The 16,390-nt window shown below is 38.3% G+C and overlaps 1 protein-coding gene across 4 annotated transcripts in view; it reads right to left on the bottom strand.

Annotated features, from left to right (window-relative positions):
• ZBTB20 (zinc finger and BTB domain containing 20) overlaps window positions 1-16,390 on the bottom strand; it is an 837,083-nt gene that overhangs the window by 188,630 nt on the left and 632,063 nt on the right. For all 4 annotated transcript variants that reach the window (XM_019922546.3, XM_073804216.1, XM_073804214.1 and 1 more), the window contains one exon: window positions 1,900-1,939. The gene's annotated coding sequence lies outside the window, so the exon portion shown is untranslated. The remainder of the gene's footprint in view (window positions 1-1,899; window positions 1,940-16,390) is intronic.

The following is a 16,390-nucleotide window of genomic DNA, read 5'->3' as shown; positions in this document are numbered from 1 at the left end:
TTTGATGGGCACCTGGGGCACCACCTCTGGAGCCATCAGCTATGTCTGTGGGGCACTTGAGGACAGCAGGACTGTCATAGGCCCTGTCACCTTTGAAATAAAAGCAGTCTCAGGATTTGGAACAATCTAAGCAAGCAGGAAACCTGGCCTGGGGGGTGGGAAAAGGTTAGTGGATATGTGGATGGGCTATTAGCCCATTCAGGTCATTTGCTCAGCCTCCTCTCTGGTTAAAAATTGGGATCTCTCTAGAAGCTGTGAGATTGATGGTTGATATAGCATAGAATCAGCTTCACATTTTCCTATGAGCCAGAGACAGCCTTTCAATTACGTTTTTTATCTCAAAGGTCTCCCCTCGATTTCTAATCTGTGACCCAGGTCTCCAGGCTGCTGCACTGCTTATGTCTGAGGCTTGCCCTCCAGTGCTGACGTCATAATAGCTGAGCCGTGCGGGCAGAAGTGCACGGTGCTGATTCATCCCCGGTGATGTGAGGATTAACGCCTTGTCTAACACAGAGCTATTATGTGAACTGTTTTTACACAAAAGAACTGCAACAAAAATGATTTGCCAGTCAGAGGACTAGAAATATGCAGTGCTAGGTAACTGGAGTCGGGATGCAGAGACGTAAAGTGGTAACCACATGCATGCACGCTGACACCCTCTGAAGCACTGACAGACCCACTCTATCAACACCAAGAATGAGGAATAACAAGACTTGTCAGGGGCAGAGAGGACCCACCCCTGCTGTATAAATGCATTACACACAGCACCAGTCTCTGGGGATTTTAATCAATCTCCTTTCTCTGTCAAATAAATGTCACTTTAGACTTTAGCCTTAGCATCCTTTGGAAGATTCTGCTCCCCTACATATATTTGCAACTAGCTTCTAGGAATGTGAGTGGAAGCCACACACAAGCAAAAGAGCCATGGGAACCTCCTTTCTGTGCAAATGATTGCAACACAAGAAATACCTCAGAGTGTGAAGGAGTCAGTGAAGAGAGTATGCTGTGAATAAGGGACAGCGTTCACCAGAGAGTGAGAAGCAGCTGGAAGGATGCTGATAATATTTATCACGTGAGGTAACTGCCACTACCTGTAGCATCTCTTGGGTGGTGTCTCAGGTAGTGACTTTGATTATTTGGGCTCGTGGCCCCAGAATCTCTTTCAAGCAGCTCAAGGTGAAATTTATCCAAACCAACTCAGTGCAGCCTGATTTGGGCTTTAAATTATAAATGTTCTCTCTTTTCATCTGAAATCAAGTTGTTGTTGTTGTTTTCTCCCGAAATGACTTTCCATCTTTTCTAAAAAAATAATGGTACCTTCTATAAACCTCCTGGTATATGATTTCTCTCTCTCTTTCTTTTTTTTTTTCCTCTGTACTTTACTATTTCACACACAATTTTAGCCTAAATAACTAAAGTTTTGTACTTCAGTCTTGTACCTCCTGTAAAAGGATACTAGAAATTTTGTCCAAAAAATGAAAGCTCTGATCTAGAAGTTGAAATTAAAAACTATTGGGCCTAGGGATGGGTGTATAACTGAAGAATAAATAATTGCCCATTGATTGACAGTGGAGCAAAAGCCCAACTGTGGCTGGTATCTGACTGAAGAATGTAAGCTGTAGTTTAGAAGAGCAGTGACTTTTGCAAACAGCAGCCGTGGCTGAGTCAAAGGAAGTCTTCATATAAGTCCAGTGGCTTGGGCTGCTGGTCTTTTCAGCCCCCTCATGATGGCAACTACTACAACCACCAACAGCATTGACTCCAAACACAAAAGAAGATAATACACACTGAAGAAGCACTGGAAACCACAACAATGTCAACTGGAGAACATGCCAATAAAGACCCAAATTTCCCAAATCTGGTGCTTTTTTGAAAAAGAAAAAAACCACTTTTACTTACATAAAGAGAAGGGGCAGGCCACAGAATGATGGTCAAGGAACTGAAAATCAAAGACAAAACAAGGAATTAAAAATAAACCCAGTGATACTGTGGAGAGAAGGAAAGCAAATCTAAGTTTAGACAGGACTAATTGCTCCTAAAGCATGAGCAGTAAGAACCCATTTTGTCACCTGGAGCCCAAGAAAGAGGAGATTCAGCCTCGTAAAATTTCCAAAGGTGTGACCTGCTGCTATCTGACCAATACAGAAGGAATACCAACCCCTTTCTTTGTCAGCTTCATTCTGATCAAAATCATATGAGCATTACCTAGAGCTGTGCTGTTCAATACAGTAGCCACTAGCCACATCTACCTATTTAAATTTAAAATATTTAAAATTTTAGTTCCTCAGTCTACTAGTCACATTCCCAGCGCTCCACAGCCACCTGTGGCTAGTGGCTGCCTTACAGATAGAACGTTTCTATCGCTGCATAAATATCTATTGGGCAGTACTGATGAGAATAGATAAAAGTTTTACTATGTAGTGCATGACAGATCTTAGCTAATTTTGACGAAGATGAGTGAAACTGATAAACTTTGCTTCTTTTAAGGGTAGATTTAGTATGTTTAATGCCCAGAAGATACTCTGGGCAAATTCAAAGCCTCCATGTATTGTCAATTTTTAGCTGAGGACTGCTACTGCCTTGTGTACCCTGTCTCACCAGCCTAAGAGTGTCCCCTCTGACAAAATGATTTTAAACGAAAGCATTTGTCCCCCAAAATGCATTTCTAATAATGAAAACTTCAGTTTTGGGGGGAGTTGACCTTAACAGTTTCTCATTCTATATTTCAAGTCTGATACTTCTCCTTTGTAATCTTCAACACACAAGCCAAATAAGCGATTATGGGACTGGCCTGTTTGCCACTGTTTTGATAGCTTTTCTTACAGAAGAATAAAACTGAAGTAACAGAAGATCCAAGAGAAATTAATAAACCAAACAAGGATGCTGAGAAGACAAAGCAGGTCTCCCTACCCGACCCAACTCAAATATGTCAAGGACTTAACATACACTGATTGAATTCTTGTCTCTCTGACACCATGATTTTAGCCACTTCACATATGGCCTTCAGAAATATGAAAAACAAACTGTATTAAAAGAGATCAAGTACAAGGACCTGACTAAAGCATAGAATAAGGCTAAAGTAGAAAACTGGCAATTAGAGACTTCACTTCTCAGCAAGTTTTCTGGGAAAATGCACCATCATAGAGGTTCCTCCAAAGAAAAAGTTTTTCCTTTTATGGACAAGGTGAAACCCTGTTCCATGAACATGCAGGAGTGAAGTATGTTGTTCCCCTCTTTGGACAAGAAGAGTTAAGATGAAAATCTGCAGCCTGGACCATAAAGTATGCCAACACAAGAGAGGCTGGCCGTCTCCAATGTTTTTAAATTGTTTCACAAAATTGATGAGCTTAATGAAAATTTTAAGCAAGATAATTAACTTATGTATGATTCATTGAAAGTACACACAAACTTGAAATATGTACATATATATATAGATCAACTAGCCTCAACAACTTTAAAGCTCTAAGTTTTGCTACATTCTAGTCCCTTCCACAAGCTAGGATCCTAGACCACTTCACTGGTGCATCTTTTAAAAGCTTTTCCCTTCCTTCCTTTCTTCTTTTCTTCCTTCCTTCCTTCCCTCTCTCCTCCCTTTTTTCCCTACCTCCTCCAACCTTTTTGAGTTTTCTTTCTTTCCCAACCCTTGAGAAAATGGAGAAAAATATGATTAGTGGTTATCTATGCAATATGCTCACTTATTTTTCTGTTGCATGTTATAAACCCAGTAAGTCTCAATAATAATTATGCTCTTTTTGAACTATACTTAGTATTTATGCTCTTATATCTAAGAGCATAACTTTCCTTTCTAGGAAAGGAGTATTTATTCATAAAAGTTAATCAGTCAAAATTAAATTTTTGATGTGATCAAAAGAGATCGATGTAAACTGTATCCAGATTGATTAATACATCCAAGGTCTGGAATGAAAAGCTATCTTTCCTGGATGTCAAATGACACACAGGCTGTCAATGACAGGAATCCAAGATGGAGAGAAAAATCACAGTGTGTATGTCGCAGTCTAAGACAAATTAAAGCCAAGTTAAATTGAAGATTTTATTGGATATAATTGTTGTCTTTATGTATTAATGAAAAACAATACTATCTATCCCAAATTTAATACTAAGGCTAAAAATTTAATCTCAGAGTTCTTATACAATTTATAAACATTCATAAATGTCAAAAGGCCCCGTTTCTTGATTAAATTACAATCTGCTACGCAATTTTGAAAATATGTATTAATCTACATGGGTTTATTTTTGTTCAGTTCAAATTGTTATTTTATTGATATGTGCCCTTTCTGCCTAAGTGATATTCACCTTGTATGTCTATAAATTGTTTTCATCTGAAATGCAAAGAATTATCTATAATAGTTTTGCATAAGGTTAAAAACATTTTCATTAAGCATGCTGGGTTCAAAGCACAAATATCTAGCCAAGAATATAGAACTATAAAGCCCAAAATGAATCAAGACTTTAAAACCTGGTAGGGGAGGCAAGAGTAGAGAGGGGGAGAAGGGGTGATTTGTAGTGAAGTCTTGTTTTAGTTTTGTGATTTCTGAGTAGAAATTATTATATAGTATCAATCTCCAAGGAACTGAAAGTATTATTAACTGTAACTTAAAGATTAGTCCATTCTGATTTCCATTTAGTTCTACGGCAATGGTTCCCAACATTTGAGGTGATACAGATCCCTATGAGAATTTCTCTTCCCAGAAATTCTTCAAAAACACCAAGTTTCAAGCATCTCCCAAACTCCATGAAGGTCTTCCAAGAATTCCAGGTTAGTAACCCTTGGTCTAAGAGGAGAGGGGAGAAAATGCTCTTTCAGTCCCCCTACTCATCACCTCTAGGATGTTTTAACAAGTTGCTATAGAGTTAAAGCCAGGAGTAAACGAAATGTATAGAAAATGGATCTCTGCATGGGTGAGTGTGTGTCACTAGAGACACACAGACTCCTTTACAGGACTTCCAGACTCTGACTTTCCTAGTCCCTTATAACTTCTTTATTAAAAAGTCTATAGAGCCTTAGGAACAATGAGGTAGAGGAATAGTGAACAGAGAAATGATAATGAGTTACTATTCACTGAGTACTTTCTGTGATTCCAGGCATCTTAAGTAAATGTTTCTTAAATTTGAATATGGGTATACCCAGGGAGGTGGAGCAGTGTGACAAGAGTGTGCAAAGCCACAAAATAAATAATAAAGACATGGCTGTCTCTTTAGAGGGTCAGTTGTCTTTGTGACCAAGTAATTTAAACTCTTATTTGTATATGTACTCATTTATCCAATAACTATTTCTTGGACGTTATAGAAAAAAAGAACAGATCCTGTTCTCGTCCTCATGGAACTTCCAGTTTAGTGAAACAAACAAGGATAAATTGAGGGGTAGAATGCAAAATGTGCACGTATTTTTTAGGGTGAAACCTGAGACCTCACTGAAAAGCCTCATTTGCAGCAGACTGTTTCAGGTGATGTCCAGGCACCCTGAATATTGGATGCTCACCTTAGCTTGATGATCACCTCCCTGGAAGAGTTTGAAAAGCAGCATTAACAGTATATCATTTAATCCTGACTACAAGAGTAAATACTATTACTTCCACTTTACCAGAGGAAAAAGGGAGATTTGAGAAATTAGGAAACTAACCCTAAATCAGACAGCTGCTGGGATCTGAATAAGTCTGTACCATTCTGAGGTCTGCATATTTATAACCCTTAAGTTCCAGTACTTCTAGGTGTTTCCCACTTTATGTTTGCCCTTGAAGTCTGGCCTCATTAAGAATTTTGTAGGCTAGTTTAAGTGTCTCCTTTGGAAGGAGACAGTTTGGGCTTGATTTGCAGTCTAGATATTTCAGGGTGGTAAGGGAAAGCTACTATTGTACCCATTGTTTGGTGCAGAAGCTGAGACACTTGACAGCTGAGGTACCTGGCTGGGTTAAAAAAGGAGTCTGGGCTGTCAGTCTCTCGTTCCTCTTGACTAACTCCAAGCCTAGGCAATGGTACTGTCCAAGAGCTTTTCCGCACGTGGGATTCACACTGGCTGATAAAGAGTGAGAGAAGCTCTGATAAGGGAAAATAATAGTGCAATAAAAAAATGGAAAATAAGTAATCATAACTCACTCACAACAACTGGTTACTTTCAGCATTGTGAATAGAAAAGGGAGAGCTTACTCATCACAAATGAATCAGAAAATTAGAATGTGTCACAGCATTGATGACAGAGCTGAGGAATTCAGATGAACTGAAGTTCAACACTTATCCTTCTATCTGAAGAGGGTAAATGATGTGACAACAGGACAGAAAAGACCTCTTAGAAATGCCTTTAATCCATCCAATTTTTTTTTTTCAACTACTTTCTCTAGCAGTTAGGTGGGTTTATATCTTTGTTTTCTATGAGTAGAGATAACATTTTAAAATCCTTTTAATGTTCTAGAAGTATTGTGTTAATTAATTCTTATGTGGGAGTCATTCCAAATAGTAGGATGAAGATTTTTACCTTACTGATTTTCCTAATACCTTTCTGGCTTCCAATGTTTTCAAAGGATGAGGCCCTATTGGGTTTTTAGATTCATATGTCTCAGAATATGTGCTAGTTTCATAGGTTCCTGTCAATTGATATTCCATCTTCACTCTGGATGCATGATTTCCTTTATCTGACAGATTCAAGGAATTTTATGCTAGATATAATGACATTTCATGCACCCTGAATTTGGAGGTTTTTAATTCTCTATTTTCTACCTGGCAAAAGATTTATAAGTTAAAGTCAGATGGAAGGCTTATTCAGATGTGCATACAAAACATGCTCAATTTCCCTTTAGGTACTTTGGGGTCTCCTGCAAGTCTCTTGAAGTGTCTTCATTCCTTTGGTCAGCCTTAAGGAGACTGACTATAAATGCCATAAATGGTCATTTATATCTTGGGGTCTGCTTTTCAAGACCATCTTGAGAAGAACAGTAGGGAAATCACAATGATGCCTTACCTTTCCTTAATATGCTATGATAACACAGAATGACGTCTGTCTTCAAAAACCAAGATGAAGAAATCATGATCAATAAAAAGAGAGAATTCAAAAACTGAAGTTCAGCAATTAGGTATAGGATTGTTTCGAGCCTGAGACATTGCTGAGATACAACTTGACACTCTACCCCATCCCATACAAATCCTCTTGAGTCTTCCTGATTCTTACAGGTATAAAGCCTGAGAAATAAGAATGAAGTAAAAGCAGTAAGGCTGGGAGGGGTGGCAGGGTAGGGTGGGAGGTAGTTAGTATCAGGAACTGAATTTGTTTAATATATTTAGGATGATTTCTTACAGCTCCTAAAACAGACTTAATTCGATGGCAGGATGACATTCAGGAGCTCTCTACAATCTTATTCCGAACAACCTTCCTTCCTTTCAAATTCCTAAAGTTATAGCTTTACATGTTCCAAATGGATTGGTGTACAAGACCTTTTATTATAGTACATTAATATCTTTTAGGGGATGCTGAAAAGTTCTGGTATTGTTATCATGTGGTCCAATCAGGTAGAAACACTTGGTCATAATGCTGCTCACAGCTTACTATTAATGACATTTGGTACAAAAAAAAGTTGTGCCTATTATAGGACAAACTCATCCCAAGACTCCTTGGTATATAAACACAGAAAGTAACATGTTAGTGGTACAGAGGGCTTTGGAATAAATATGGGCACAGCAGGAGGAAGAAACATCCAGATCAGTGTGAACAGAAGGCTGTCTTTACTCAAATGGTTCCCTTGAATTTTTTTTAATACAAAGGGAAAAATTATAACACAAAATTTATATCAAAAGATAAAAATTAAGCAGGTACTTTCACCCAATGGTCTGTTAGATACTAAACCAAGAGCACAATGTGGGCACAGCCTGTGTTTTAAAGACTTGATAAAAGCTTTCCATAATACAGATTGGAAAACGTTACTTTTGTCCTTGTCACCACCAACTATTTGCTTAAAAGCAATCCAAGATCTTTCACGATCTGGCCCCAATCCACCTCTCTTGTTTTTTCTCCACCACTGCTTCCTTACGTACTGTAACAGGCTATTTGCTCTCCCTGAACACGCTCAGGACACCTCTGTCCCTGAGCCTTTGCTAACAGTTCACACTAGAATCTCCCAAGCCTAGAACAGTGTCCTAAACACAGCATGACACTCCAATGTTTGTTGAATAAATGCTGTCCATCTATTTTAGGAGACAAAGATGATAGAAAAAAGTTGTTAAATCAGTAAACAAATAGCACCAGAGAGAGGGCAAGGAAAAGTTAATTTTAGTGCATTTTAGAGTGGGGGGCAAAGTGAGCCTTTAAGATTAAGAAAACTGATGCTCTTTATTCCTGGGTCTAGCCAATGCTATGAGTCAGTTACTTTTTTGGGAACAAGTTTCAACCTCAAGGTTAAATGAACACAAATGCTCTGTCCATCAGCATATAATGAAAAAGCTGTGGCTATTTCCACATCGGCACAGTGAAATTAAAATATGCAGTGCCTTACTCAGGGGCATCATGTATGACACAACTTTTTAAAATAGTCCCCTTTGCCACTCTTGTACAGAAAGAGCTATAGAGATAAAAGTAAATGTTTAAAAAACTGGAATAATTTCGCTTAAGAAAGAAAGTGCTGAGGTGTATCTTCATAGATTTCTGACTATAAGAGGAGTTGTTATAAAGAGAATAATGATAGGTATTTTTGTCCTAGGGTGAAATGATATTAAACTGTGCGATGAAGAATTTAAGTTAAGACTTAAGGATGAACATCTTAAATGTACAAGTGGTAAATAATCAAATAGATTGCTAAGAGCTGTTATGAAATTTCTATCTTCACGGTTATTTAAAAGTAGGAAAGATCCTCATCTATTTCGGATGGAATAAATACAGCTCTGCCTCCAGTCAGGAGGGTGAATTCAATACTTCTCTAGTCTTGTTTTGCTCTATATGACTACAAAATCCTATAACATGCTGACTCCCAAAATTGTACAGAATCACAACACAGTTGAGTAAAATACATTTTATGGTTAGAAGAGGATAAGGCAACACAGAAAGTCTGTAAGTTACTAAATTCAAAACAGTGTATATAGTGCTTATGTATTGATTCAATTTGCCAAGTGTATATTAATTACTCGAATAGAATTGAGCAAAAATATACTTGAATCTACTATGGTTTTAACATAATGATTAGCTACAGTAAAACATTCTAACAATTAATTCTTTCACGTCCAAGAAATTTAGCTGAATATTTCATAAACCTGTTATGAATATGCATTTAAATTCAATATCCAATTTTTTTTTAAAGTTAGAAAAAAGACCAGAAAATAATGTAAGAATTCATTGTTATTATTCCCAGGACATTCTCTGATGTCTATCTTTAAAGACATCAGGAGAACCAGTGAACAAATACTTTTAAATGGCCAAAAGGGGCTCCATATGACTAAGAATGTAAATCTGATGACAGACTCAGGGAAAGCTCTAACAGGGGCGGCAAGTTACTGGCTTTCTTATCTATTTACCTTGCAGCTTTGGAGCTCAGCAGAAGTGTCCATTACATACAGCACACAGGATTAGATGAACAGTTCCAATGACCTTGTCTGAACCAAATTCATTTAAAGCAGTTTGCCACATTTCTTAAATAGAAGATGAGCCCTTTCTATCTATGGCCCAGATTTGGACTGGATCACTGAACTATTGCCCAACTCTTATAAGCAAAGCAGTAACATGTACCAATCAACAGGCAGCCCATAGCAGAGGCATCAGGAAGGTCAAAATACACACACATAAGAAATTGGCAGTACATTATAGAAGAAAGCTATTTCTAAAGATGGACTTTGGCTACTAAAGCCTTTGAGTGTTATTCAACCTTTGTTAGGAAAAAAAATCAGTCCCCATGTAACTTGTAAAGATCTGGTTAAAAAAAGAGATTGAGACAGAGAAATGTTTTATTTTGCAAACCATTATTTTCATAAGGACACAAATCAGAGATACACTATGCCAATTTCTTCATAGATGACTTTTTATAGGATATTATTCTAGTCTTCACTAATGACTTCTGGAGGTTGGTTATTGCTGTGATCAGGAGCTGGGAGGATAGAGGTCTAAGACCTTTCAAGAGAAACATTTTGTTCAATATCAGTACAGAAAATAAAGCCAGCATTAAACTGACTTTGACCACCTAACTAGGATAATGGTTGGTACATGTAGCCATTGCTCATGCTGTTTCGAATGTCAAGAATGAATTGAGGACATAGGGAGGGGGAAGGGTAAGCTGGGATGAAGTGAGAGAGTAGCAATGACATATACACTCCCAAATGTAAAATAGCTAGCTAGTGGGAAGCAGCCACATAGCACAGGGAGATCAGCTTGGTGCTCTGTGACCACCTAGAGGGGTGGGATAGGGAGGGTGGGAGGGAGGGAGATGCAAGAGGGAGGGGATATGGGGATATATGTATACATACAGCTGATTCACTTTGTTATACAGCAGAAACTAACACAACACTGTAAAGCAATTTTACTCCGATAAAGATGTTTAAAAAAAAAAAAATGAATGAACTGAACAGCAAGGGTGTCAAGCTAACCAGCAACTGGAATTTTGAAAACCTGTGGTACAATAAGCTGATAATGTTGTTGTTAGAATTCATAAAACTTACTCCTGGCTCCCTCCCTTCATCCCTTCCTATTTCCACATCCACATTCCTATCATCAGGCAGTTGAAGAAAAAGAAACAAATGTGACCTGGACTGCCTCTTTGGGGACACACTCAGTCAGCTCTCCATCCTCCTCAACCCCAACCTGCTCTCAGTTATCTGAAAAGTTAGTAATTTAACTGCGTTTAATACTTCTTCTTAGGGGAACTGTCATTTTCTTATCTGTCTCTACAAGATCCAAATTCAGGTTTTTCCAAGGTAATGAAGGAGGTATTTGGTGATGATGTGTCTGTGTGTGTGGTGATGGTGGTGGAGGTGGATTCTGCTCTGGACTGTACAGATTGTTCAGCTTTACTTTCCAAGGGCATCACCTGATTCCCCATCTCAAGAAGCAATATTGCCTATAGTTTAACTGCAAATAAAGACACATACATATGCATGCGTATACCATGTATATGTGTGTGTCTATATATATTTCCTTTTGGAAGTTATAGACATTGTGGGACTTTCTGTCTATACACTCTGTGAAGTGTTCCTACTGACGTCAGAGTAATTTAGGCAGAAACATAAATGGTTTGCTCTGAAACTTTACAAACATGTTCTTTGTTAGTGATTTCCCCCTGGTTAACCTCCATTGGTTCCTGGCTCTTCGGAGCATGTGCTCAAGGAGATTTTTCACAGTATCTTTCTGCCTCAGACAACCCTGTGGGTGAAATTTACTTATAAATACCTGAATTCTTGTGTTCACCTATTAATGATCTAGGAATTGAGGGTGTTTCCCGTCTGCTCTTTCACCTTCCACTTCATGAAAGGATTAGATTGTAAACAACCTAGAGGAATCCTTCAGGCCAAACCCTGGCTGAGCTGATCTCAGCAGGCAGGGAACCCGTGGCAGCCTGGGAAACACAATTATGACAATAGAAAGAATTCACCTATATTTTCAGGAAGAAATTATGTTGTTTCCAAGATGAGACCTAGAAAATAAGGCACATTAAAAGAAACTGAGCAAGACATGAATGTAAAGAGTCAGCAGAGGTAAATTTCAGAAAGTGCCCAATTTGCCAGAGCTCTCCTCAAGCCGCAGGTTCATTTTCAGGACCAGACAGTGGCCTGCCCAGATATTTCAAGTGAGGCCCGCTCATCCCTGACAAAAGGGAGTGAGTATTTCTCACCTCCAAAGGCAATCCATTTGTGCCACGGGGTCTGAAGGTTCATGGCTTTCTTTTATTTTTAGAAGTCTGTACATGTGTGGTTCCTCTGTATGAGTTGGTCCTGAGGAAGTGATCCATCCACAACTCTACAGAGCAAATTAACCCCATACTGAGCTTTTTTTTTTTTTTTCCCCTCATCTCATACACCTACTCAATGTTTTAAATGACCCAGCAGTAGCATGATCAGATGATTTTTTTTTCTTCTCAGTGAGGAAAGCCTCGTGGTGGGAGAGCTGGGACATATCTGCTCTAATTCAAAACAGAAGTGTGGCCCTAAAACATTACCAAATAGCATTTTATCAGCAGTGCAGAAATGCTCAAAAATGCTTGAATGAAACCCCTTCATGCTATTCATCCAACTTACTGAAGTTTCTATTTTAAATAACAAATAATACATAATAAATACTGAGGTAGAGAAGTTTGAGCTATATCCAGAAAATTTTTAAAAATCTCATTTTACTGGAAGAAAGTTAAAGAGACCCACAGCCTCCTTCCTCATCTTTAAAAGCTTCAAGAGAAGGGTCAATGAGAAGAACGACACATCCTTTTTCCATTTCAAGGAACAGGCTCATGTTTTTCCAGATTTATTTTTGCCAAAGTGAATGTCTTGAAAACTCTAAGATGATCGCTGTTTTCTAACTTTTCAAAAAAGAAAAGAAAAAAGTGAACATGATGATGGTGGGTGATTTAATGGAATCAGCTTGTCAACATGATGAAACTGAAAAAGCTTTTACAGAATATGTCCACATGCTAAAATAAAAAATCTTTAACATAATGTATATAGTGTAGCGTGATTTTTGTTATGGCAAAAGAAGGGAATATCATTAATTTAGACAGTAAGTGTAAGGTTCTGCTAAAAACTCCACGGATAAATCATAGAAATACATCTTGGCCAGACAAATGGAGCCAGACAAGTTCTAGTTCTTTCAGAAGCTATCAAAAGAGCCATCAGATTTTAAGTCTGTCATCTCTGGTATGTGATAAGAAAAATTCTGAGCTATTTCCCTCAGTTATACTAGAATACAGCTTCAAAATGTTAACGATTTATACATAAATGGACAAGAAAATGACCTCTCCTGAATGTCCCATTTTAGGCAAACTATCAGACCCCTCTCATTCTCAAAAGTAAGTGTGGCAAATTGGCTCATTTTGGTAGGACTTGGCCATAGAACATGCACGTCTTGTGTGAACTTTCAACCTCTCTTTCTTTTGCAGAGTGATTTATGCACACACTATTTGATGCCCAGGAGTTCTGTAATTCTTAGCACAGTAGTCAGTAAGTACAAGGGAAAACCTATCACATTTAAAATTCATGTCTGAAGTGTCTTAAATCCTATGCTTTTGAACTGAAGGCCTTATGAAAGTTCTAAAACACATTCACTACTTCCCCCTAAGCGCCTTATAGGTGTGGCTGCCAACTGAAAGTGTTAGGTTGGTAAAACTGGTTCAGTAGGTGAAAAAGAAGGTCCAAACGAGACAGTGCTTTTATTTACACTGGTTGGAAATTTTATATTTGATTTATAGCCCAAATCAAGCTGTTACATCTGTGCCTCCGGCCTTTGGCTCGAACTGCTTCATCTGGTCATCCTATAGTAGGATTGTTGTTATGGTTTCAAAGACTCCTGCCCATCACTGATGCTAAGGGCTTCTAAAGGACTTACCATAGTCTGCGAGCCCCAATCCCTCACTACCTCTCTAATCTCATTTCTCATCACTTGCATGCACAATTGGTCCAGCTGCAATAGAATATGGCTACCTAAGTGGAACAAGAACAGGAATGTGAATGAGGATTGAAATGAATAAATTAAAAACAATCAGTGACTCTATGCCCTTGTGAAAATTCAACTCTCTCATTGGAGAGACACCTGTGTTTGTAACTGAGACTAAGAAAGTATATGAACTTTCCTTGAGAATTGGTTAGATAAGGGAGAACATGCAAAGCATTGTCCAGATGGCGGCATGCATTTATTCATTAATTTAACAGAAGTTTTTTCAGAGTCTACTATTAATTACTCTGCTAATTGGACTCCATTCCTGCTCTCAAGGACCTCTACTCTAATGTACACTTTAGAGAGTTTTTATGTCTCCATTATCACTAACAGGTTACTAGCCCGCTTAGGTAGGTTATCATAAATATAACCACCTACCTATAACACTTCTTGCTCCTTATACACTCTTTTCAATTGCCCTGTGACACCCATTAAGCCCTCATCAATAATCTGACCCTTTGTGGCCTATATTATCAACTCAGTTAATGTCAACTTAGATAAGAAACCCTTACCCCACCACCAACTACCTTTCCTTTTTCAAACAGTCAAGAAAATATCATAACTATCTTCCCAGAACTATTTGTTTGAAATGGGCCCTTACAATCTTATTTAAAACAGCATTTTTTTTCTTTTCTTTTCATTTTCTGAGAAGTATATCTTGAGTTACAGGCAAATTATGAGTCAATGGTCTCCCAGACACAACACTCACTACTCTCTGGGGTAGAACATTTCAGCACCCAGCAGAGAATCCTAATCTTAAATAAGCTCAATCTCAGGAAGGATTTAATGGAGCACATGTCTCTGGTCCCTCTGCTCCTTGTAAGGAGGTACCCCCTCCATTATATTTCTGTCTTTTCTAAACTTAGCTATCTTAGGTCAATTGCAGTGAACATGGTATAAAGAACACTAACTCCCCCTCAACTTGTTAAACTTTTTCTCCCTCAAATGCCTTATAAACAAAAATACAAGAATTTAATGTATGTACAGAGCAGCAAATGTTCTCTCCCTGTTTCTTTTCAGATATTTTCTTCTTACATAAACGGTGGTGATAGAATTATAAGTGCCACTGCTCTGCTTCCATGTTAATATTCTTATTATCTTGTATAAACAGGAGTGAATGAATATGTACATGACACCAATCAATCCCTTTTTTAAAAATGCAGTTCTCATCTTTTTAAACAGTGGAGGAAGAATTAATGAATTCAACATGTAGTTTACCTGTTTATATTTTGGATGTTAATAAAGTAAAACCAAATTATTCCCTAAGTTCTTTTCAGACTTACATCAGCCATTAACACTCTCCATGCCAGCATGGGCCAGGCGAAAGTGGAACTAATGGCCCTGGGTCCAAGTCCCTGGAGTCAGCTGGCAAGAGGCTTGGAAGGCTGGAGAGGATGTTAAGCTGCTAGGGCAGGAGATTTTGGATTGCTGGGTAGATAGGAGATATTCACTGGCAGTGAAATAAATTCTTTTTGTAGAGCACATTGCTAGGGAGAGGTCATCTGGGGCATTAGGTGACAGGAATATCAAAACCAAACATACAAGTGCTCTGAGGAAACCAGGGAAAAGGGAAATCACTATTTATTTCCATCTCCTCATTGGCTTCCCTTCTTCCCTAGTATGCTTTCTCTTTCCATCACTTCATACTTCGTCTCCCTCCATTCTTCAGGTTTTCCTCTGCCTCTAACAAAGAAGCATTTAGGAACAATTTTAGGGAATAGTGAGACCAAAAAAAAAAAAAATTAGAGAAGACAGGATGATATACTGTACATTTATATAAACACAAGAAAATACAACCTATATTTGATTGACCAAGAACTAGAAACTGGGAATTTTGAGATTTAAAAAATTCATGATATGTCTGGTCGTATTAATCTCCAGACCAGCTGGCTTTTAGCATCACTGGAAAGAGCTATAAGAGAATCATGAGCAGGAAAAAAAAAAAAAACGGGGGAAAATGGAATTGTATAAGGATTCATATTTGTAAGGAGAAAGGGAATTTAGAGTCGTCTATTGAAATTCCCCCAAATTATTTTTTGGACTTATATACGACAATACCAAGAGAAGAAGCTTGAGAATTCTGATTGGGTTTGGGGAACTACTAAACCCTGTGTGTTGTCAAGCAAATAAAGGATAACCAGAGCATGGCACCTCACAGTGGGTAACATGAGTGGCTTCTCTGCCACCCTGACATATGGAGACGGGGCCCACAGGAGCAGAGGTGCCTTATGAATTCTAGAGAGACACTCAGGTTCATCTGACAGTGAAGGGCTAGCTGCACCGTGTCATCTGTGAGGTACCTAAATGTATCCTGAAACCAAGCGTCACCATTTTAGGCCTTGTCGTCTTGAAAACAATTCTAATACAAAGCTTATGGAAATACTTTATTTGGTCACTGGGTGGGGGAAGATGCTGGGACATATGACAACATTCAACGGCCAAAGACAGAAGAAGGAAGAAGAAAGAGGAAACCCAGAAAGAGGGAGTGAGTGCCAAAAGAAGGGTGCCAGCTCTGGAGGTTCTGTAACCGAATAAACAGAGAATCTTAAAATAAGAGAGATAAAAGAGCATGCTTTGAGGGAAACATCAGTATGCTTTTGGAATCTGAGGCAAGAAGGAAAAATATTTGCCTCTTGTCAATTTTTACCATTGTCCCATGGAAGGTTCCTCTTTCTTCCACTTTTACATACACAGGTATATTCTTTTCCTAAGGATTAGCCTTCTGTGATAATGGTGGTAATGATGGCAGTCTTAAATTATTGGTAAAGT

Source organism: Tursiops truncatus, chromosome 4 (assembly GCF_011762595.2).
Source record: "Tursiops truncatus isolate mTurTru1 chromosome 4, mTurTru1.mat.Y, whole genome shotgun sequence".
Classification (NCBI taxonomy): Eukaryota; Metazoa; Chordata; class Mammalia; order Artiodactyla; family Delphinidae; genus Tursiops; species Tursiops truncatus.
The sequence above is the reverse complement of the archived record's forward strand: the minus strand, read 5'-3'. Positions and strand labels throughout refer to the sequence as shown.